Source organism: Camelus bactrianus, chromosome 4 (assembly GCF_048773025.1).
Source record: "Camelus bactrianus isolate YW-2024 breed Bactrian camel chromosome 4, ASM4877302v1, whole genome shotgun sequence".
In the NCBI taxonomy this organism is placed as follows: Eukaryota; Metazoa; Chordata; class Mammalia; order Artiodactyla; family Camelidae; genus Camelus; species Camelus bactrianus.
Genome location: NC_133542.1, coordinates 104,589,195 through 104,615,959, shown reverse-complemented (window position 1 = coordinate 104,615,959; position 26,765 = coordinate 104,589,195).

Here is a 26,765-nt window from a genome sequence, read left to right as displayed (position 1 = left end):
ACCAAGAGTTAGCTTTTACTCTGCAATCGGCCAAGAACGGAAGCTCACCAGGGAAAGACTAGGTGAAAACAGAAGCTGCTGCTATGTGATGCTGCCGTCCCCAGCTCTCCTCTTGGCCACAGCCAACAGCATGGCATCCCACACTACTCCTGGTGCCTCTGGTGCCCGTGGCTGGTGCCGCAGCTAGCAACCCAGACTCTATTCCTAAGGACATGTGCTTGTTCATGTTGACCTGTCTAGTGGCCACGCAAGGGACAGGAGCCAGGGCTGGCCTCTGTTCAGCCCATCTCACAGTGTTCTCAGAGCTGTGTGGCTTTCTGGAGGTTATTTCCCAAAATCACTGGAGGCACAAGAACTGGCCACAGCAGACAAGGGCGAAAGCAAGATGAGCGCTAGACAGAATATAAAGAGAATTCTGAAGCAAGTTCAGTAAAGGGATAAAACTGGGCAAAAAAAGAGCCTTAGTGGACGTACTTTGTGATCAGAATCTATAGATTAGTGTACCCTACTTAGTTGTAATTTCAAATGGGACAGCCGCCCAGTAAGGCTTTATCTGAATGACTAATGCACGGTTCCATGCAAGGCTGGCTGGGTAGATGGGTGGAACAAAAATGGTCAATATTCATTATTGCTTATAATTAGACTTTTATTTATCTTTTGTCCATATTTCTGTTTTTAATACATAGCTCCATAACAGAAACATAAGACCGTCTTCTACTACCTTTAGGATAGCCAAGCAGTCAATATGTTGTGTTTTATACATATCACTATGTAATACTTGTATAGAGATAGAAAACTTATTTAAATTATGATTTTGTACTGGTTTTCTTTTTCTAAGTAATAGTTTTAAGTCATGAAAACATACAGTGGAATATTTATCATTATAAGATATGGGCTAGTAATCATAAATATGTCTTTATTAAATCTTCACAATCATCTATGATGTATGTATTCCTGGCTACAGATGAGGAAGCTAAAGTTCAGAATGTACAAGAAGAAATCAAAAACAAAACAACCAGGATCATAAAGTAACTCTACCTCAATTTAAAAGTAGCTTTATCAGAATTTAAAACCAGGTCTATCTTTTTTTTTTTTTTTTTTGGGTCAGGATATTTTTATACACTATCTCCATACAGAAAATAATAATTAAGAAGCTGATGAGCAAATATAGTACCAGCATTAATTGATGTTGCTTGAAGTTTATATCAAATGCTTTTTTTATTGTATTATGTTTTCATGCCAGTTTCACTCATGTCCACAATTCATAAATTAAATAAAATTAGAGAAACACTTGGGACAAAAATACTACTACATCTAGGAAGTTTAAATCTCTCTGTAACAAAGTAAAGTGCTTGAAAGTGAAAAATAAAGATGAAACTCAATGCTATAGATATTCAAACGCATAAATGTTAAATGATCAAAGTCCAGAAAATATAAACTGAGAGGCCAAGATGACACTCAAATTCAGAACTAACACTTCCAAGCCAGAGTTTTATCTTTTAATGATAGATCCTAAGTCTGCTCCAAGTGCCAAGTAAGGTGATTTTTTTTTACCATATATTAATGGCAATTAATTTAAAGTGAATTCAGTGTTGCTCTTAAATATAAAGAAAAATTAACCAAAAGAGGAAGAGTGTTAAAAGATGATGTCCTATAATTTTTAAATAGAGTAAATTATATTTTCCAGTGGAAAGCAGGGCATTTCTTTTCACTTGGATTGTATCACTATCTGCTTGAGAGTGCAGATTTGGTTTTGCAACTACGCCAGCTTACTTCACATGTCATTGTTTACTCCCAAACAGCGAGCATGGGCTTGCACCCGAAGTACGGGATACAACCAAGGGGGGAAGGGCAGGCTAATGACATCCACCATGAACGAGTTGGGTCCTACGCATGTTGTCTGATTTTATCCTCACTCTAACCCTATGAGGTAGATATTTTAAATTATATTTAACTGAGAAATATTTATAACTGAGAAATAGAGAAGTTATATATCTGGTGGTTTACATCACATTTTTAGTAGATGATGCACTACACACACACACACACACACACACACACACATGAAATGTACTGTAAAGCATCACAAGTTCTCTTTCCATCACCAGTCTCTGCCTAACCTATAGTCCCTAACGCCGTCAGGGCCAGAAGAATTTGGGGGCTATGTTGCCTGATGGAGCTGTCGACATTGCATGTCAAGAGTTAGCAAGATGAAGGTAAGAATGTGAATTACACCGATCCCCATGCCCTGGGAAGAAACCATAGTAAACACTTCCACTGGCTTCTGTATTCATTTTGACAAGCAATCTTTGCAATAACAAAAACAAAATGACCATAACTCAATTAAAAAATGTTCAAAAATAAACAATTTTAATAAATAATATTTGTTAAAAATAACCATTTCAAAATAATCTGTACGATAATATTGGAAAATACATGTTGTCAGGGGCTCATCTGTAAAATTTTTGTGAATGATTTTAAGGAAAGCTAGAAGGCGTCCTTATCTCTGTCCCTGAACAATTTCACGAGGAAGATAAAATCTCTCAAGTCGCTGCTACCTGGATTACTACTTGTCCTCATTATGTTACTCCAAGGCTCTACAGAGATTTGAGCAGAAAAATCTATTGTATGGTAAAATGTTTTATCTTATGAATCATAAATCATCACATTGAACTCAATCTGCATGTTTCCATGTCTGACACTGACACCACTTTCTAGATTTTAAGTTCCTTAAAAGCAGGAGACCTTTCTTTTTCTTTGTTTCACAGCGTGTAATCCCGTTCTTGTTACGCAGAACTTACTCAAGTAAGAGTTTATTGACCTAAACTACACAGAGCTCCTTAGCGAGAAAATAACTTTGCCATAGAAATAATGAACCAATTTTCTTTTAAACCACTTTGGTGCTTTAATATTCCCTCAGGAGGCTGATTTACAGATGAGGAATAATTCTGAATACACAGAGGACTAACACTGACACACACCCTGTGATGGAGGTCAACCCTTTGACTTTCCCCAAATAGAACTCAATTTCTTTCTTGCCAAGGGGAGCTAGTCCGCTTATCATTAGAACCATGGGAAATCCAGGAGGTGGTAATAATTTTACAAAGTGGCAAGTTTAAATTTAAGCATACATGGAAAGTAGCAGGGTCTTACTTGAGATGCTTATTTTGAATCACTAAGACAATTTTACTGTGACCAGTAGATTCAGAGACACAAACAGAGCCTCTGCTTTCAGAGATTAGAAGTATTTTCTTTCAGCAAGGGCATTACCACATAGACATGTTGCCTTGTTAGAATGAATGTATTAGTATTTTAAAATAAGTTAATCAAATTAGGCAAGTAGGTAAGGTTTAGCAAGTTAATAAATGATTTATTAGATATAAGTATCCACAGCCAATCTAAATTCTAACATATTTTAAAAGGTGAATGATTTAAGTAGTATCACAAATTATAATTGATAGTTTCCTATAAAGTAGGAAAAGAATGTCCATTTTGATGGAGAAAGGCATTCTCGGAAAGACCAACTCTATACTCAAATACTGTAATTCCATTCTTGAAGAAATAATTATTAGAGACTGATGTTTATCAGTAATGCTTCTTTGCATTTGGTGACTTGCTGTAGATTTTTAAAAAATGTGTACCTGGTTTCTAGAATGAAAAGAATTAATAAACTCTGCTCTATGTACAGAAACATAGAAAACCAAGAAAAGTTAGGAGTTTTCACTTGCTGTTTTCAAAGGCTTCCTTCTCAACACTTACTCAACTCACCTTGGATCAGATAATTGGGTGAATTTAGGATAAGGATTTATTTAGTCATCAAATGTTTATCAAGCACTTTTTATGTATGTAGCTCTGTCCCAGAAGCTGGGAAAAGAGACGTGAAAAAAATCAGGACCTACTATTATGGAATTTAAACTGCAAGTGGTGGGAGGAGGAAAGATAATTTAGAAATTAGATCAATGAATTGTTAATATAATTTCCTCTGGTGATACATTCTATGAGAAAATGAAGGCTAGTGGGACAGTGCAGAGTAACAAGTTTACACAAGGTGACTAGGAAACACCTATGTATGGAGGTGACATTTGAGGACACCAATGGCTACAGACCTGTGGGAACACTTGTGACAACAGAACCCACAACAGCAAAGACATTAAGACAAGAACTAGCTGGCAGGCTTCAGAATAGCAAGAAGGCCAATGTGGCTACAGCAGAATGAGCACAAAGGACGAGATTAGGGCATGACATCCGCACATAGCTAGGCATGGCTGTTCCCCCAGGTTGTGGTAAGGGTCTTCCAGCTTCAGCAAGGAAACAGGATCATCAGACTGACTTTGACATTCTCTGTCTAGATGGATGGGGTAAAAGGCAGAATGAACGTAGAAGTGGAGGCTGGGAAATCAACCAGGAAGACATTGCAGTATTACAGGAAATTGATGATGATGATGACGTGAAGTAGGCTTATAGCCACTGTCTTTGAGAAATTTCCTGTAGGTAGTGAAAGCATGACCTACTGATGAGGTAGATGTGAGTTGGGGAAAAATGAAAAAGACCGAGGATGATTCCATGAGATGTACAAGTACAGGCGCTTAAAAGGCACTCACATGGATTTGGAGCTCATTTGAGAAGAAAGCACCCCAGGTCTAAATTTTGCGATTTTTCAAAATCCCATCCTTGATGAAATCATCTAATGAATGATGTAGATAGAGAAGAGGGCAGAGGAATGTTCCCACCAATATCCCAAATGTTTTGGACAAGAAAGTCCAGAAAAAGAGATTAAGAAGGAGTGGCCTTGAGGTAAGATAAAAATATAAATAGTGTGGGAACCCGAAATCCAAAGGAAAAGAGTTAAGAGGGAGATTCTGCTAAAAAAAAAATATTTAAAAAAAAAAATGAGATTGACTTTTGAAGTTGTCAAGTGGGAGGTTTTTGATAACTTTGGTCATATTAGTTTCAGTGACAAAAATGATAGCTTATTAGATTGAGCCAGAGAGACTGAAATGTGGGAAGCAGACACATTTAGTGTAGACACTATTTGGGGGGAACTGTCACGTGAAGTTGGCAGAGAATTAAGCAGTAGCTAGAGGAGAACGTGAAGGCAAGACAATCCTTAGCTTTATTGTGGGAGACAATGCATTTTTATTGTGATGGTAATTAACCACAAGAGAGTAAATATTTCTGATACAGGTCAAAAAGAAGGTAATTGCAGAGGCAAAGTACACATAGTAAAAAGAGAGAGGCTCTGCACAGATGGGAGACTTGGGCTGGGAACTGTTACTTCACTGGAGAAAGATTTTCTACATCTGTTTACAACACCCTGAAGGAGGAGATAATGGTCAGGAAGTGAGATGTTTAAAAATCAAGGCTTCATATGTGGAGTTGGTGTTGGTGAGAAGTGGTTTAAAGCTATAAAAGCAGGGGATTAAATGGGAGGGAGGGTTCTTGGCTGTGAGGTGGTCAAGGTCAATAGACGAGGCATGCATAGTATATGGTGTTATGAGAGCCACCAGCAGGGGTATCAGGAAGAGGAAGACAGTACTTAAAGAGTTAAAGTATTCAAGTGAGAGGGCATGTAACTGTGAGGTCAGTAACTATTGCAACAAAGATGGGCAGCAAATACAGATATCTAATGTATCCATTAAAAATAGGGTTTCTGAAAGAGAAACCATGAACTACGACTTAGAAGCCAACACAAGGAGCAAAGCAGACATCTTCAAGCTCCATCGCATGAAGGCCGTGAGGGCAGAAACTCACACGCTTTGAGAAGACTGCAAGGAAATTCTCATTGGGAAAAAAACTTTTCAAATCCTCTTTTCTGAAAAAGAAAAAGCTAAATAAAGTTCATATAAGAATGACTTCATCTTGAACTCTTATATTCACAAGTGTCATAATGATATGCATGTAAAAACGTTTGCTAAATGAATGAGTCAATTTCCTGGCCCTCAGCCGTGTGACAATGGCTGATCTGCTTCTTTTGAACATATTTGAAAGATGATGAATGGGTGACACCAATCTACAAAACGCTGCAAGCTTTATTTCTCATTTTCATAAGGTTTCCTACTAGCCCCTCATCGGTAGTATATGTAGGAAATACACTAGTTATGCTATTAATATCATGTTGACTTGTTGGAAGAATGGAAAGGCATTCTAAATTTCTAAGCCAAGATGAATGTTTCAATATGATGAATGTGGAACTCAAGATGACAAACTTGATCTCCTCTCTGAAAATGCAAAAGCTGATAAGAAAAGGAAAATCCATATAAGTTAAATCAATAACCAGTCTCAAATCTGTGGGCCTTAAGACAACTATAAATGCAGCCCCCAAAGGCCCTGATCTAACCATAAATCAAAAACAAGAAATATATATACATAATATATATTATTATATTATATATATGTATTGTGTGTGTGTTTCTTTTAGTCTCTCCACCAATCTTTTGATTTTGGTCAATCATCCTGGCTGCCTCTCCTTAGACTGAGAGTAAGGCTTGATCTTCTGAAGTATTAGATGTGTAGCTCAAGAAAAAATATGAATTACACCCTGGAGCTTGAAGATCAGCTTATATACAGCCAATGAAGTTGAAAGAATTCAACATTAGTTCTAATTAGGCCCCCACAGGCTGTTGAATTCTGATTTCTGAACAACACCCAAAAAAATGTTGAGTATGTTCTAGCTCCTAGAATTAAGATAAAATAAAAAATGGCAATATGAGACTTATTTTACTCAAAATTCTCTCTGCTGAGTAGGGAATATAATAAATAGATAAATACAAATGGGTTTCAGGGAGTAAATTCTGCTTGACTCACTATTTCACTTTCTATTTTCTGTACAATGTATTGATAAAAAGAACTACTAAATGGTTCACGATTCTGATATTTTTCTTACGTTAAAATTTTAACATTAGATTGCAAATGAAGCAATGGGGAAAGGAGAGCTCCAAGTACCGGGGGTCAAGTTGGTCCCTCCAGAGCTGTTTAATTTCATGTGAGGAGATACATGACTTCGCAACTGGGTTTCCTATTAAATATTTGACTTTATTCAGAGTAATACAATGCAAGGAGGTTTGTTCCATGAATGTCAATGTTCAGCTGGAATCTACGGTGTTTTACAAACCCATGTAATATAAAAAACTGAAGTAATCTGAATTGAAGTCAAAGAACATGTGATGACTCAAAACATGAAAGAAAAGTAACGTCAGTCCACTATTAGAGTTCAGATTTGGCCAGATTCATCACAAGAGAGTAGAATACTTTTTCAGCCTAAAATATGTCAAAGGAAGCGCTCCAGTAGGCAACGTTTTCAACAACAAAGGAATTACTTTAATTTTGATTACCGTAACTTCTTTATCTGATATTTGAAGAACTTACAAATGCTTTCCTCTCCCAAACCTAAAATAATATTCTCCTTAGACAAAATATTTAGAATTTGGTAGGTCTTATCTAATGTACATATTCATGCTTTTTATGGGAATTAGTGTTTGCTTCCAAAGTCTTAGTTTCTAGTGGTCTTGAATATTATAAACTGCTTCTTTTTATTGACATGGTTAACAAAAATTTAAAAAAAACACAGGCCAAGGTGTAAAGTCAAATAACTCACTCCCACCTCTAGCCCCATCTAACCTATTCCCATATCCTGTCCATGGGGAACTAGTGTATGCATTTCGGAAGATTCCACAATTTATATATGCAAACACATATAGAAACAAATATAATTTCCATGGTACAAACCCTCCCCCCATGGCTCAGATCAAGCTACCAGCCTAGCATCATAAATGGAATTGAGAAGAGACAAGCAGTTGTAGACCATAATACAGAGTATTTCCACTTCACAGAAACAAGAGAATCAACATAAATAATTTAAGAGCATAGATTATAGTAAGATGTAGGGGAGGTATTGGGAAATTGTGAATTTTGAGTGCTTGCTTTTGTTTTAAATATAATTTAAGTCTAAGTTTATGTTATTTATTTTTTTAAAAATGAGTTGGTTTATCAGCTGCCTCACAAAATTCCTGCAAATGCAAGACTTTGGCTTTTGTGAGCTGGTATTCCTGACTCCACTGGTCATAGCCTTACTCCTTAGGGTGAGGTAAAGAGGTTATTGTCATAACCTACGACCATTTCAGTTTGATAGATATTGACAAACTGTCTCAAAAAATTTATTCAGGTAAAATTTCCCTCAGTGGAATCTGTTTATCACTGCCATCTATAAATTTAATAAACGGTAAGTACTCAAATTTCTTGGTCTTACATGAATGATAACTCATTGTTGTAATTTTCTGTTGTGTTATTAATTGATACTAATTGTGAATGTTCGTTAGTCATTGAAGCTTCTTTGAGATATCAGGTTAGAATCTTTTAAATGTTTTTCTTAGGAACTGCTTTATTTTTACATGAAATGCATGTCATAAATATGTTCTGTTTTTTTAATTAATCTGTGGTGAAGCATTTGGTAGTATGATAAAGTTAACATTTATCTTTAAGGCTTCTTGGTTTCATGCCAAGTAGAGAGACAGCCTTACCTGTCCACTAGATTCTAGTCATTCTCTGCTGTATAATTTCATATTATCTTATTTTCAGTAATCTACCATATTGAAATCAATATGTGTATACTATGAAAATGGATATAATTTTATTTCCTTCTAAAGTGATTGTTTTAGTATTTTTGTTCTTATTTTCTACTTCTTGACTATAACTCAATATTACTTTCTGTTAAGAAAGTGGGTATTTTCTAGAGTAATTTTGAACGTATTTATTTTGACCACAGTTAATGGTGTTCATGTCATACTGTAGAAAACACTAGATTATTCAATACATTGTGTTAAGGCTTTGACAGTTTACCCTAGAAAGTACAAAAAATGTAGGGATATTTACACTGACTTTTTTTTCTGAGGGTGAGGAAATTAGTGATGAATAAAAGCTAAGACTTGCTTGGTCACGACAAGGGACAATTAAATACTAGAATCACCCACCAGGTGTTTGTGCATTTCATGGGGGTAACTAGGGGGGTGCCTGATACACAAGTAAGTGGGTAAATATAACAAAAGATAGTTTAAGCAAACATGATTGTGGAAACTTTCACCCAATTCAAACTGGTAATACAAAACTTATTTTGCACTGAAGGGTTTATTGTACTGATCATAATATTTTGATTTTCTAATGAAACATCTTCTTGATGATAAGATGATGAAAAGTTCTTCTAGAGAACTGAGGTACCCCTACTGTGGACAGAGGGTTTGAGATGACCCCACTCACATGCACAGGTCTGGATGGTGGCTGTTAACTAGTGTCTTTCTCTGCAGCTAGTGTCTCCCTGTTGCAGTCACACCATGGGTCTTTACACGGTTACAGGAACAGTTCAGGTGGAGAAATCCCAAAGCTCAGGAACTTATTAAATTTTTCTTGTGTCATCTTTTCTGATGGCTCATTGGCCAAAGCAAAGATGCAGAGCGAAGAGCAGAGCTGTGTAATGGGAACCTTCCTAGGAGCCTGGATACTGGATCCTGTGAGTCATTGGGGCCATTAAAGGAACCATCGACGGCACTGGTCTTCATAGGTCATGTCATGACAACAGTGAATACAGAGGAAGTAAAAATGATTTAGCTATTCTTCTGAGTGATTTTTTTTCCATTTTTGAAACTAATTTCATTACTAGTTATTAGTAAATGTTGTTGATTCATTGTATAAACACAGTCTTTTATGGAAGAGATAGTTTAAGTGTATCTTTTGCCTGATTTGAGGTAACTTCTGTTATCTAAGGCTGTAAGGAAGGCTGGGACTAAGCTCAAATATTTTACACCAAGTGGGTTTCCATGGATATTTATTACATTACCCATTTGAAGATCTCAGTGGTTATTAAGGCTCAAACCATTCTAACAGCAAACAGTAGGTCAAAAAATCATTACCTGCAAAATTAATTCAAGTCTTTCAATCTAAAAGTGAATAGATAACAAATTTCACAGATTTTGTGATTTAAAAAAAATAGCTCAAATACTTCTGCAGTGTTGCAGAGATACTGCTAGGAATAATTGATAAAGACAAAAAGAACTAAAACAAGCATGCAGTTTTTCATCTGTTCAGCCGCATTTGGAATCATGAGAATGAACCTCACCCCTGCTGACTATGTAGTTAAGACACCCGCTCTACTACTCAACAGAAGTTAATGATATGTGATGTGTAATGGTCCAGAGTCACAGGGCTAAGATCAAGGTGGTCAGAACTGGTGCCTTCTGGAGGTTCCAGGGGAAAAACTGTTTCTTTCTTCTTCCAGCTTCTAGTGACTGCCAGCTTCCTTTGGCTTGATCCACATCACTCCTGTCTTTGGTCCACACTGTCTTCTCTTCTAAAATCCAATCTTCCTCTGCCTCCCTCTTATGAGGACATTTGTGATTACAATCAGGAGCCACCCAGAGAGCCAGTATAATCCCCCTGCCTCAAGATGAACTTCATTACATTTGACAAGTTTCTTTTGTCACATGCACAGGGTGTGGACATTAGAATCTGGAGATATTTGGGAACCTTATTTAGACTACTGTCACTCCAGAGTCATATCAAAACACAGTCATAATAATACAAACACTGTCCAGATCACAGATCCAACCAAACATCCCCCTAAGCTGAGTAATATGACTGCTGCTTCTCACCAATGGTATCTTTAGCCTCACTCACATTTTTCTACCCTCCTTCTAGATAAGGTTTATGGAGTTACCCAGTCACAGAGTTAACTGTACTTCCCAACAGAATCCATCCGGAGCAACACTCACTTCCTTAAACTCTCTCCAAATCACCTAACAAAAGCCCAGATCCTGGAGTAAGACTTTTCTATCACTCTCCTTCCAACATATCCCTGGTTCCTATGCTAGGGACTGTCCTTCACTTCAGCGAGCAATGATTAAGCAAATGTTATTTAACTATTGTTGTCTTCCTGGTGGTCCCTCGCTGCAGGGTTTTGACAAATCAAAAGCCACAACATATCAGAATATATTTGAAATCCATATAATTGGAAAATAGTAGAATTAGAATACTGGATATATATTTTTTTAGTGCTACAATAGTAAGAAAATGAAAAACAACCTAATATCAACATTGACAAAGAACCTACACTTCCCACAAGAAAAAAAAAAAAGCTGTAATGGTGAAAATAATATAAAGAGATATTTGACTTCATTAGCAACTAAGAAAATATAAATTAAGACCATCAAAACAAGTTGTAGATTACCCCCCACTAGACTAGTGAAATTAATGAAATATGACAGCATCAAAATTTGAAATTTATATAAATTAAAAGAAACTCGTATATTGTTAGGGGGAATGTAAATTGGTTAATCATATCACATCACAATAGAAACAGATGAAAATTATCTTGTAAAACTGAACAGCAATGTTCATGACAAAATGTTTTAAAAAGAATAAAACCTTGAATGCCTTTAGAGTAGAAAAAAGAGTTTTTTTAATTTTCAGTCTTTCCATCTCATGCCATACTACTGTAGTGAAAATGAATTGACAATAGCCACAATGTGGATGAGTATGAATAAAGGAAATGCAATGATCAGAAAACTAGGTCGAATAATCCCGTTTTTATAAAGCTCAAAACAGCATAATTAACAATACAGTGTTTTGAATGCCTAATAAGTGGGTTAAATATAGACAAAAGGTTTGGAAAACTACAGAGTATATGATTACTTTTTTCTAAACTCCCAACAGCAAAATTGGCATGTGTTATTTTAAATTATTCTTACATGTGATAAAGTACACATACAAAAAAAACAAAAGGAAATTATAAGAAAAAGAAAGGACATGATAAATAAAACTCACAGTGAGGAGGAACACATGAATATTTTCAGTGGGTTTCATTATATTCTGTTCTACAGTGGGAGTGGGGTTTGCTTACCTAATTATGTTTCACTGTATACATGCACATATATATGTACGTATATGCATATATGACAAATGCTCAATCATATGGGTTATTATACAATCTTAAAAAATTACTCTAATTTGGAGCCAGACTCCTCCTTGGCTAATATTCTCAGTCATGTCAGTGTTGAGAAGCCTTTCTGTAACTCCCAATTCTATCCTCTTCAAAATTTCAAACCACTGACATCAGTTCAGTAATGCCTTGTCCTGATCCGGGCGTTTCTACTGGCAGACGTCTCCCTGAATTTCCCCTTCAGGCTGATTCCCTGGTGCTAGTGCCATATCATTTGTCTAGCTGCTCTCATATTTGCTTTAAACCTCCTCTCCTCCTTGACCTACTTGACTGAGGAATTATGACCTCAAACACAAGCGATGTGATTAAGATAATTTGCCAGATATTCTAACCCACGGGCTTGTGAATTATTTTACTCTCATGGGAGATGTCCTAGTTCCTGGCTCACATTTTCCTTTAGATGTTCTTTCTGTTCTTTCTTTCCCACATTACCAAGGGTCTGTGTTTTAGAATGAGTACTTTGATACTTAAAAAAAAAAGCCTCCTGGCCTTACATAGTTTAATTTTGATGCTCTCATTCTGAATTACAGTCTTTTGTACTGACTGGTACCTTCTACTTGGATACCATCTCTTTGCTAACACGTGTACCCTTAAGGCATGGCCCTTGGGTTATCAATAAACAATTAACGTTGACACATCTTATCAGCATGGAATAACAATACGGTTTATTCTGCCAAAATCATTTTAGTTTTGACATTAACATCTGTCTAAGTTAAGAAAATGACTGACCTGATTTTAAAGCTACTAAGATTTAAATGAAGTCACTATATAAGACCAGGATAATTCTGAACATAAATGAAGATGTTAAATGTTTCTGAAATATATTGAATTCTGAAATATATTTCCACACAAGTTCTATTAGGCAGTTAGATAAGTGGGGACACCAGGTGGGCAGGTGGAGGAGAGGGAGGGTGTTCGGGAAGGTGGTGTTATGCCCACCTCCAGCATAAAGGGGCTTTGCTTCTTCTAAATGAGTGCCAGAAAAAAAGAAAAAAGAAAAAAAAAAAAAAAACCTGGTTAAAACCTGACATCCACGACTGCATGGTAGCAGAAGGGACTTAACCAGACATGGCCACTGCTCACTGTATTATAATTAATATTGCGGTTTAGCTCCCTGCTTCCCCATGGGTTTTTCTGTGGACGCCATGGGTAAGGACATGCGCAGAAGGGGCCAAACACGACTAAGCATTCCAGGGACAAGAGCTGTGAATCAATCAAAACACCACCTTTAAGCGATCAGCCCACCTCCCATTCCTGGCGGTGTACTTTTCCTTTCCTTTTGAGCAAATCTTTTTAAATCTTTCATTACACAACGCCGTCTCCTGACTGCAAACTTGTCTTTTGGGTATGACAAGAACTGGGGTCTTTACCTTTTGGAGGAACAGCTTTATTTGAAAATATGAAACATACATTGTCCAAGGGTAAGAGTAAATTAAAAAAAAAAAACCAAATAGCAGACTTCATTTACATTACCCTTCCAGCACATAACAGCTGATGTATGTGTATTAGAATAATGACTTTCAAACTTTCATAATAAAAAGACCTAGTAACCTTATCGTTATTTGTTTGACAATTGAATCATTTTAGTGAGAAGAAAATGAACAGACTTAATAAGCTTAATGGGATGCTATATTAATCCTCAGTAATTATAACACCCAATTCAGAAGCTTCAGTTTCCAAAGGTCTAGGTAGACGCACAAAGGGAAAAACGAGCATAGAAAAACCTAAGAGCAAAGAAACTGAGGAGGAAATGGCCAAAAATACACACATAATTCAATTTTTGCAGTTTTACCTTTCCCCAAACTGCTTTAGAGATGACCGTATTTTGTTCTGACACGGCGCTATTTCAAAATGAAGAGATAAGCAAAAAAAAAAAAAAAAAAAAAAGATAAAAATGCACCAAGTGTTTAAAAAAAATTTATACAGAAAACTCACCTACGATTCTAGGAATTTTCAGGTTAAGCAACAGAAATCAGGACCCCAAACACAGGAATCCAGTCTAAAAACAAGAAGCCGTGTGCCCCGACGTTCCTTCAGCACCCACCAAAACCACCCTATGTCATCAGCCGCAGGTGCTCTCCCTTCCGGACGACTTGAGCTGTTTCATGGTTCTACTTTGTATTTTAATTTATCGACTATCTATTCTTTCTTAGATAATTAAATGATATTTCTGAGAAATGGTATTCCCTTTTTCTCCTATAATTGGTTATGAATAAAACATGTGACTGAAATAAGGACAAAACTTGAAATAACTCTGCAATTTAAAAGTAAATAACACCAAATGAAATTGTGCTCAGTTGGCATTTTGGGACACCCTTCTTTCCTCTCAACATTCTCCCTGGGTAGTTTTATTCATTCCACGTAGGCAATTACATCTGCATATGGATGAACCTCAAATCTTTATCATATCTCTCAGACCCATGTATGAGTGGCTACTGGAATTTTTCACTTGGGCTCCTAATAAGGATCATACTTTCAAATCTGTCCAAAATCAAGTTAGTCATTTTTCTCCACATACCTGATAATTTTTGATGATGCTCTCGGCGTTCGGAAAGGCCAGTCAGTATGGTGCTGAATCCGTTAACCAGGGCACAACTCTAACACCTCCCTGTCCGCACCTCCCAGCCTTTGCAGGAGACTATTCCATTCTGGATATTGAAACGCACCGTCCAGTTTGCTCTCTAGGACTGAAGGATCTAGCATCTAATAGAGCAGCCAGCTGACAGTCACTGGCTGGCAATGCTGTTCCGGGATCGCTCCAGGCTGAAGCGGTCTCCCAAGCTCACCCCTTGCCGGAGCAGCCGGCGTCCAGCGGCTACTCCACGCAGAGATACAAATTCCGGGCTCTCTCACTCCAGCTCAGGACAGCTTTGAATGCCCAACTCGGTTACAGCTAAATCATTTCTTGATGCTGCCCTGCAGTCTAACTTCACCCTGTGCTCAATCTGGAGTCTTTCTTTTACCCCACAGGTGTTGTTTATTCTCAGAGCACTCCCTAATCACGTTCCTGAATGTTCCTTGCCGTCTCAGAGTCAGCCTCCCGAAAGAGCCAATCCGCAACACCTTCCAATTCAAGGTCTCAACCAAGTTTCAGGTGTGAGCAAATAACTCCCAAACCGCCTTCATCACCCAAGTACATCGCAGTCATCTCTCAAATGGGTCTCTTCCTTGCCATCACTTCCCACCTGCCTCCAATCAGTGATCCTTTCTTCAGACAAAAAAGACCTTCAAAATGCTGGCTCTATTAAATATGCTTTTAGCTTCTCATTGCATTTTTTTATTCTTGCCCATTTTATTTATTTGATTTTTTAAATTGAAGTATAGTTGGTTTACAATGTGTTAATTTCAGCATAAAGATTGAGTTATATATATATATATTCCTTTTCATATTCTTTTTCATTATAGGCTATTACAAGGTATTGAATATAGTTCCCTGTGCTATACAGTGGAAACTTGCTATTTATCTGTTTTTTATATAGTAGTATGTATTTGGAAATCCCAAACTCCCAATTTATCCCACCACACCCACCTTTCTCCACTGGTAACCACAAGTTTGTTTTCTATGTCTACCAGTCTGTTTCTGTTTTGTAAATAAGTTCATTTGCCTCATTATTTTATATTCCACATATAAGTAATATCATATGGTATTTTTCTTTCTCTTTCTGGCTTACTTCACTAAAAATGATTTTCTCCTGGTCCACCCATATTGCTGAAAATGACATTATTTTACTCTTTTTTATGGCTGAGTAAAATCCCATTGTGTGGGATAAATTCTTTATCCAACCATCTGTCAATAGACATTTAGGTTGTTTCCATGTCCTGGCTATTGTAAATAGTGCTGCTATGAACATTGGGGTGCAGGTGTCTTTTCAAGTTAGAATCTTCTCTGGATATACGCCCAGGAGTGGAATTGCTGGATCTATCGCAGATAACATAAATACTACATATAGAAAAGCCTAAAAACTCGACTCCACACAAAAACTACTACAGCTGATCAATGAATTGCCATCATTAAAAAGTTACAAAGAATAAATGCTAGAGAGGGTGTGGAGAAAAGGGAGCTCTCCTGCACTGCTGGTGGGAGTGCAGTTTGGTGCAGCCACTGTGGAAAACAGTATGGAGATTCCACTGCATTGAACATAATGTCCAGTCTCTCTCAGGTGGCTTTTCATGATCTAGTCCCCATTACCTTTCAAGGCTATTCTGAGTCTTCTCCTTGTCCCATACACCCTCATCCCCTCCTTGCATCTCCTTCTTTGTTACAGACATTATAAACATTTTTTTTCTCTTTTACAAAGCAATATAAGATAGAAACATAGTACACTGTAGTGCAATGTTTAAGAACCTTGACTCACGAGGCTGTCAGATCTGGGGTTCACACCTAACTTAAGCTGTGTGACTTCCAGCAAGTTATTGACCTCCCTATATTGCACTATCTGCATTTCTAAAATGACTGCATGATAAAAATTTCTTCAAAGAGTTGTTGATGATTAGATCTAACTAGAAAGATTAATCAGAAAGCACAAAGATTAGACCCAATGCCATTTAAGTGCTCAGCAAATGGCTCTGTATAAATTCCATAAAAATCTGTGTTCCCTTCATCATCGCCATCTCCTGACAGTGACTTGCCAACTCAGAGAGACTCACACCCTTTGAGTGCTCAGGCTCCAGCATCTGGTAAACCTCAGGTTATGTGCTGATTCTCTCGGAACACTTTCATGGCCCACTTAGGTTAATTGTAGGTAATAAGTCATCACATTTCACATTATTGTTTCCTTATGTTAATACTTAAAGTTGCTCATTAAATAATCTCAATTAGATAATAATCCATGTTTGTTTTTGCTTTGTATGTAAGGTCTAGCATAATATCAGCTAGATAGACACTGGACAAATATTTCTTTTAGTGACTCCCTGAGACAATGTGTTATTCCAGACACATTTTCTTTTCAAAGGCCTTTCTGAATTAGATTCCAATAACATCTTGAATATTTTGCAATGAATATCATCTAATGATGTAATTCCCTAGCACAAAATAATAGAAAAACAATAATATTCAAAATACATAACAAATGGCATTTGTTATAAAATCACAAGGCTAATTTTTAAATTGAAAATAAAATGCAGATTAAAGAATCACAGGAACAAAGAACACCTATCTATTGCACAAGATAAGCAGATAAGTGCTTGTAATCCAGACCACTAAGAGAGTGGTTCTCAGCTCAGGGGAGTGGGGGTTGCCCAGCCAGAGGACACTTACAAAGTCCGGAGGCAACTTTGATTGTCATAACTTGGGGGAGGGAGAAGGTGCTAATGGCATCTAGAGAGTAGAGACCAGGACAGCCCCTTATCTGGTCCAAAACACCAGTAGCACGAAGGCTGAGTAATTGCACTGGGGTAGAGACAACAGCATTCTAAGACAGGGTAAAAATTCAGAATGCCCAGAGTATGTTGTAAAGGGACAGAGCTTTTAATGAGATATTTTTAAGAACAGAAATAGTGACTCTCCTTCAGAGTGGCTGAAGTAAAGACCTTGTACCTTGATTAAGGACATCGCTTATTGACATTGGAAAAGGCCTCCCGACATCAAATTTTAAAATTAAATGTGAAAGTTAATGTGTTTGCATATATTTCAAAGAAAAAGAAAAGAAAGAGATTGAATAAAATGTTTAAGTTATAATAGCTAATAAGGCAAACGAGTAAATGTGGTCATATTACATAGTAACACATTACTGCTTTCACAAGATGCCCCCCTACGAACCATGAATTATCCAGGCTTATACTTGAAGATTAAATCAAATTGTTGCCCCCCCTCCATTTCAGAGAAGGTCCTGCAAAGTGATACAATTGCCGGACACTTTTCCAAGTGGAGTGATTACAAAGGAAATTTTAAAATGTAAAGAGTTGAGCTAGTTTTAGCTTTTAGAAAGCTCGTTAATAAAAATGGCTGTAGCCAGATTGAACAAATGCCTGTGGAGGTGGCCAGCTGACACGAAGTCCTGTCTGAGGTAGCAGAAGCCCGGTTTCTGGGGTGAACACTTCCCCACTCATCCCAATGAATAATTCACACAGAGCTCTGTTCTGATCCTTGACAGCTAACATGGCTTAGTGACGTCCAAATGCAGAGTTAATGAAAAGACTGAGACCTGTACAAACTGAGATAAGCCAGACTTTCACTATTGAAACTAAATGGACATTTGAGGCAATTATGAGAAATAATTATATATAGATATACAAAAAAATATATATATATAAATATATTCATATATACTGTTTATTTGGTACCAAATTATTACATACAATTTTTTCAGTTTCAAGTTACATAAGGTCTTTGAATATTTGTTCTCTCAAGTATGAAATATGGATATTAATATGTTTTATGACCACTGGTACTGTTTTCATTTAACATGTGCAAAAACTCATTGCTTCCTAATGCTGCAGATGTCCAATCAAAGTTGAAACTTAGTTATAGGACCTAGTGGAACATTCTCAAATGCATAAAATTAAGGCTGCCACTTAAGTTAGCCTGTTTTATGTAACCAGGATGCTTTTATGAATTATAAACAATTCTCCCCAGTCAATCGGGAAAAAAATCTAAGTACTTAGTTTAGAGAACAGGAAATGGATCATTTTAAGTGAGACACATGGAGGATTGTTGCCACATCCTTTAGCAGAACTATCCTATTTTGTGCACTTTTTTTTTTACACTCCTGAAACATCTGAGGGCTTTTGTATGTTGTCTCAGTCCATGTGAGATGCTAAAACAACATATAACAGGTGGGGTGGTTTATAAACAAGCAGAAATTTATTTCTCATAGTTCTGGATTCGGGAAGTCCAAGATCAGGTTACCAGCAGGCTCCATATCTGATGAGGGCTAGCTTTCTGGTTCACAGATGGTGTCTTCTCACTGTGGCCTTACAGGAGGAGATGGGGCCAGAGATCTCTTGGGATCTTCTTTTTAAGGACACTGATCCCATGACTGATGACCCCACCCTCACAGTTCACGACAGTTCCACCTCCTAACACCGTCATCTTTGCCGTCAGGATTTCAGCACATGATTTTGGGGCAGGGGACACAAGCATTCACACCATAGCACATGTGCATAATCTAAATAGAATCCATAATACAAGAATAACAATAACAGGGTCATTGTATTCATTGTACTTTAGAGAGATTCGCCTGAGAAAGGGAACTGACTGTGAGAAAGCAGTCAGAATCAATATATTGCAGAAACGACAACCCAGGAAATTTCGATAGTCTGATGACGCCTAGTCAAGGAGACCAGAGACTCTTCAGTGTGGCTGTTGTCTGTTCTCCTCACCCTAATTTCCTGTTTCAGTTGACCTCTGCTTTTCAGGTTGTCACACAGCCCTGCACTCCCTAGGGACCACCACCACTGCTGCTGGAAACCTCTGTGCCTCTCCCTGGATCTGGCAGCCCTTGGAGAATTGCCTGAAATGAGGAGACACATTAATGTACTTAGCAAACATATTTGCATCCTTCAAGAACTGCCAGACTCAGTGAAAGACACGGTACTTTTACTGTGTCTGCTCAGTTCAGCTCATCCATTTGTCTCACTGTTTATTCTCGGTAATGTTACTTCCTCAAGCAACACCATCCCCCCAAGTTCCCTCTAGCAAACATCTTTTCTGCTGCCCTGCTGCTTGTCCTTGGCCTCTGTCTATGACCTCCTGCCAACCCTGCTGTCCTGTGGCTCTGCTGTGTGCGACAGCGAGGTGGTTGAATAGCTTTGTCTCCCCATCCCACTGTTGTAAGTTTGTTTTACTTCCCATGAGGGAGAAACATAGCAGAACTTCCCTGTAACCAACATTAGTGAGACTATATTTCCTCAATTAACAAAGAAATCCTTCTAAACCTTGAGTTGCTTCTCAAGGCATAGAGATGGGTTCATTGGAAGGTAAGCAAGAGGCAGATCAGTGTTGGATGTTTAGAAGTGACCCAGTTCACGTAGTAACACGCAGCAGGCATTTGAAGGCAAAGCGTGGCTCTGTTGCCTGCCCATCGGGGACTGTTGGTCAGGCAGGGCCTTTCACTGAATTGTTCTTCCCTATGTCTTCAGAAATGAAATCTATGAACCTTCTCATTTTAGGAAAATGCCCTACTTGTCTTTTCAAACTTCGCAGAAGCTGGTACAAGACAGATAATAGAATGTTACCTTGAGTCTGAAATTTTCAATCTTCAAATCCCCAAACCACACTAAACTTACCTTCTGGGCTGGATCATGTGATTGAATCCTGTTTTCCTATCAGCTCCCAGAAAAAGGAGGAACCAGAAAAAAATCCTGCCTAGGTATTTTAATATTCATAATTCTGTCTCTCTACTAATATATTGACAGTGGGAGGAATGAAACAGACATCTAGGCTTTGGAGATTTCACAGCTCACCTTTTAGGGTTCCCAGGAATTAGGCAGGTTCCCAAAGTTAGATGTGTTTTATATTTTCAATTGCCTGAGTAAAAGTTCTTAGTTCTGTTTTAGAAGCACAGTTTAATTATTGGATCAGACTTATCAATTAACTCTTCCTTTGGGAAGCATTTTCTGCCAGTTTTTTCAGGGCATTTTTATTTCCAAGTTCGGTGTCAATCTCTGAGATCTACTGAAGCTGGAATCTTTTTTGACATTATGCCCATTAGACTAAAGATGACTATTTGCTCTAGTTCTGTTTTTGCTTCCCTACCTATATGATAGAAAAGAAATAAAAATGAAAGCCATGAGTGAATTTGATTCAGAGCTTTTCAAATTGACTAGAAGATGGAATTCATAAGGGCGGCTTACCTCCTTAGCAAACCAACTTAGATCACAGAAGACCTGAAATGTCAGTTCAACTGGGATATGTGACAGAGAACTATAATTGTGGGGAGATTAGCTATATCTTCAGATAGAAGAACTAAGCTGCAAGATATTATATTACTGTTCTAATTAAAATTGATAGCAACCTAGGGAAACTTATACATTTTAAAACTGACCTTAATTGGGTTATTTCAACCCAGGAAGTCAATGTTTGTTAAACTATTTTAAAAAAAGATATCATATAATAATACAGGTCAAGTTCCTTCATAAAATGTCTTTACAATGAAAAGTTCACTGCAATGTGTATAATTTGAAATGAATGAACTATGATGCTTTGTGGTCTTAAAATAATAAAATCAAGAAACTGTTAATTGAGTATAACAAATACTCTTCTTTTTTAACAGACTGCTAAAAATTCTCATCATATCTCATTTTCATCCTCTCTGTTATTAACATTTGTTCAAATGTTAAAGCATGGTGTGGGAAACAGACCTTAAGTGGAACACCATAACCTTTCTGAAAAATTACACTAATCACATTCTCTTATTGTTCAAGTAAGTAAATCATCTTTTCCGACAGCAGTATAATGACATTATCACCTCTTTAATATCCCAGAAACAAAACCCACAGCTGAAACACGTCCTTCCAACAAAAGTATATCAGTCTGATCCCCAACATGTCTATTCCAGCGCCTCTCTAATACTCTATAAACACGCTTTCAAAAGATTAAATAGGAATTGGAGATATTAAGTATACTAAAAGTTGTCACTTTAAATCAAACTAAGAATTTTTATTTGAAGTCTGTATGTAACTTTGAAATGGCATATATTTTATGTGCTTGCGTGCATTTGAAATTTTTGATGGAGAGAATTCTTAGCTTTAATCAAATTATCAAAGCAGTCTAGTAACACAAAATGCTTAAGAATAATTTTCTCAGTCATTTCAGGATCGAGGCATGGCAATGCTCACTTTGATCAAACATCAGCTGCGGTGTTGAAACTTATAATAAAAATCATGACATAAGACGATTCAAGGAGCATCAGGTTTGCTCCACTCAGCATTGATGATACCTGCACAGTGATGATCTCAGGACTCCTGGGTGCAGTTTCTGGCATCCCAGCCCCTCCGCACTCAGGACAATGGTCATGGGAGATGAGACTGAGTGAGCAAGGACCGCCTCAGCTCAGAAGAGCCCGGAGCTCAGGGGTTCGCAAGAAGACATGACTAGCACCCATTCTCTGCTGCCATGTCACAACCATCCTGGCTACTCTACACTGGATAAATGATCCCCACAATGAGGCAAGGCTGCCTGGCTCAGTACATGGTCCTCAGCCAGATTCTTATTTATCTTGAAGTCCATGTACTGTCGTAAACTTTGTGAGATATAACTGCGAGGAGAATTCACCTAATTACTGACCCACTGGTCAGGAGAGGAGATGGAAACAGATTTTGAAAGGTTTATTTATGTTGCAAAGCCAATATGATATTGCCTAAGAGAGATACTACATAAAAAAGATACCAGAGAGAATTCAAATAGATACTTGTTTTGAATTTCTTGCCATTCCTTTTAAACAATTAAATTTTATTTTCTACAATTTTAGGTTAATAGGAAGACGGTGAAAGTAGTGAAGGGAGCTCCCATATACCCAACATTCAGTTTCCCCCATTATTATCACTTTCTATTAGTAGCCTAGCTTTGTTAGAGTAAATCAGCCGATATTGATACATCATTATACTATTCTTCATATTGTCTTAGTTTTTGCCTGATGTCTTTTTTATCTTCCAGGATTCCAAATAAAGTTCCGCATTCTATCTAGTTGTCATGTCTCTTTTAGGCTACTTCTTACTGTTTGTTCCTCTTGCTTTCCTTGTTTTTGATGACCTGGATGGTTTTGAGGGGTACTTGTGGGATATTTTGAAGAATGTCTTCCTTTTGGGATTTTTACAGTGTTTTCCTCACTATTAGAAGAGGGTTCTAAGATTTGGGAAGGAAGACCACAGAGGAAAATTACCATTCTCATCACATCATATCAAGACAAATAAAAATATGACTTATCACTGTTGATATTAACCTTGACCACCTGACTGGGGCAGAGTCTGTCAGAATTCGTCATTGTAAAGTAACGATACCCCCATCCCCTTTTCTACACTGCATTCTTTGGAAGTCACTAGGTACAATCCACACTTAAGGATTGGTGAGGGGGGTGATACTGCACCTCATCATGGGCGGAGTGTCTCCATAAATCATTTAAAGTTTTTCTGCATGGAAATTTTGCCTCTCCTCAGCATTTGCTTATTTATTCATTCATATATTTTTATCAGCACAGACTCACTGATATTCATCTTATACTTTTGACTACAGTCTGGCACCACTTTATTTTGTGGTTCTTGTTGCTCAAATTGTTGCTGCTCAGCCATTGGGCACGCTTTCAGTTGGCTCCTGGGCCCACTGGCACATCCTCACCGCTGCATCTTCGCCTAGTTCTGAGTGCATTCTTGCATCCTAGGCTGTACAGTCATACACACTCACTCGCATATGTCCTGTCTCAGTCTTAGAATCAGCCATTTACCCAAGGAAACCCAATCCGTGTCACTGGAAAATGATATCAGAAACCAAGATCCGGGTGCTAAGTGTGCTCATAGCGACTGTGGTGTCCTTGTTAGGTCTTTCCAGCTGACAGGACAAAGAAATAGACGCATGTGTACTAACCTGTGTACATCTATAAATATACCCATCAGTATTATCTTAATCTAAACTTGAGTTTATATAAAAAAACCAAAAAGACAGCCTATGGAATAGGAAAACTGGAGAGCTGCGTGTAAATCAATGAAGTTAGAACACTTCCTCATATCATACACAAAAATAAACTCAATATGGTAAAGACATTAAACATAAGAGAAGACACTATAAACCTCTAGAAGAAAACAGAGACAAAATATTTTCTGACATAAATCTGTAATGTTCTCCTAGGGCAGTCTATGCAGACAATAAAAATAAAAGCAAAAATAAATAAATGGGGCCTAATTAAACTTACAAGTAATCATGAGCAAAACAAAAAGACAACCTATGGAATGGAAGAAAATACTTGCAAATAATGTGACTGACAAGGGCTTAATTTCCAAAAATACATAAACAGCTCATACAACTTAACAACAACAGCAAAACAACAATCCAATCCAAACATGGGCAGAAGACCTAAACAAGCAATTCTCCAGTGAAGACATACAAATGGCCAATAGGCACATGACAAGATACTCAGTACCACTAATTATCAGAGAAATGCAAGTCAAAACTACAGTGAGGTATCACCTCACACCAGTTAGAAAGGCCATCATTTGAAAGTCCACAAACAATAAATCCTGGAGAGGATGTGGAGAAAAGGGAACCCTCCTACACTGCTGGTGGGAATGTACTTTGGTATAGCCGTTAACGGAAAACAGTATGGATATTACTTAAAAGAATAAAAATAGACTTACCATATGATCCAGCAATCCCACTCCTGGGCATATATCCAGAGGGAACTTTAATTCAAAAAGATACATGTACCTCAGTATTCATAGCAGCATTATTTATAATATCCAAGACATAGAAACCACCTAAACACCCATCAACAGACAACTGGATAAAGAAGTTGTGGTATATTTACACAATGGAATACTACTCAGCCTTAAAAAATAATTAAAATAATGCCATTTGTAGCAACATGGATGGACCTGGAGATTATAATACTGAGTGAAGTAAGCCAGAAGGAAAAAGAAAAATACCATATGATATCACTTATATGTGGAATCTAAAAATATGAGACAAATGAATTTACTTACAAAACAAACAGACTCACAGACACAGAAAACAGAATTCTGGTTAGCAGTGGGGAAAAGGGATATGGAGGGATAAATTGAGAGTTTGTGATTTGCAAATATTAATTTTCATTTCCAAAAATTTAAGGTCAACACCTTTCCCTCCAGTCTGTTTCATATACTTGTAATACTGTTAGATTGTTTTGCCATGGCATGTGCTAAATTCTGTAGTTCCCAAGAGCTTTTAAATTATTTTATAAATTTCACATACGATAAGATTTACTCCTTGTGATATAAAGTTCAATAGGTTCGAACAAATGACTAGTGCCTTGTACCTAAAATTATGCTATCATACAGAATAGTTTCATCACCCTAAAAATTTCCCATTGGTTTGCCTAGTCAACCCTTGATTTGCCCACCTGAACCCTTGGCAACCACTGGTACTTTTACTGCCTCCTTAATTTTATCTTTCCAGAATGTCATACATTGGTAAAATGCACTCTTCAGACTGCCCTATTTCACTTAGCATTATGCATTTACGATTCATCTATGCATTTTCATCATTCAATAACTATTTTATTTTTGACTGATGTTCAATTTTATTGACTTACCAAAATTTGTTTATTCCTTCACCTATTGAAACTTATTTGGTTGCTTCTTGTTTTTGAGTGATTATGAATAAAGCTATTAAAAACATTCATGGGTTTATTTTTGTGTAAATATAGTTTGCAAATGAATTGCATATATATTCAGAAACACGGTTGTCTTATTGTACTGAAAGACCACATTTAACTTTATAAGAAACTGCCATGCCGTCTTCCAAAGTGGCTGTACCACTGTGCATTCCCACCAGCTTTGAATGAGCGTTCCTGTTGCTCCACATTCTCACAAAAAAATTTACATTGTTACACTTTTTAAAATTTTAGCCTATCTAACATTTATAGTGGTATCTCTTTGTTTTAATTTTCTAATCTCTAATGAACAAAAATGCTTAATATATTTTCATACACTTATTTGTCATCTATGCATCTTCTTTGGTGACATGCCTGTTCAGATATTTTGCTATTTTTCTGATTGGGTTGCTTGTTTTCTTAATGCTTAGATTTTAAGATGTCTTTGAATATTTTGGATTTTGCCAAACTTTTTGTACAATCTTAACTCTGAATCCTATGGGAAGCATTTTCTTACAAATTTTAATTTCCAGCAAAATTAAGTTACTGAGAATTCCATTACACAGAAAGACTGTATGTAGTGTTTTCTCTTATCAGAAATGTCACAAGAAGAAAAATTAATAAACTTCTGAAACAGAATGATTTTAACTTAAAAGCATGTTATATGCACTACAGAAGCTGGTGAAACAAAGGAGCACCTTAATTTAATGACCCACATAGTTCCCACCAAGTGAATGGAAATGTAACTGATATTAGTGAAATTCAGTTCACACCATCTCTTCTTCTCCCTATATTTCCCCCTCAAAATTCCCTTCTCTTTCCACAGAATTAAGAAAAATTTCTGATAACTGCAATTGCAATATTTTAAAAACTCTTCCATATTCCCTCTTGTTGTGTTTTATGCCTGATTTCCTACTCTCTGTTTCATTATTGCAGATTTTTCCACATACATATCAGTGGAAATAACAGAGTCTTAAATTCCAAAGAGCTCTTCTGATTACCATAAATCCTCAGAAGCTTCCTTGGTTTGATTTTATGATTAAGTATTCAAGTCAGAAGTAACAATAAAAATCAACTGCTGCTTGGAATAGAGGTCAAGCAAGCAAGACACTGAAAAATGTAAAATATTTGTAATGGGTTTAATATTATTTTTTGAGACACGTAAAAGGAACTGCATTTATTATATGATTGGATTTCAAACTAGTAGTTATTTCTACAAAATAGTTTGAACTATCAAAGACCTTTGTGATGGACGTAGAAATGATTGAAAATGTATACTTGGATCTAAGCCCAAATGAAAATAAAATCCACCAGTTATTATGCAAAGTTTTGCTTAGTAAGTTAAAGATCCTCATACCAAAAAACTAAGAGTATTAGCTTATTAAGAGGCATTGTATATAGTCCACAAATGTGTCAGTTTATTATCAAGTTAGAAATAACCATAATATTAATTAAGTAGATTTATGATGATACTGAAATAAATCATAATTTAATACTTGTGTTGA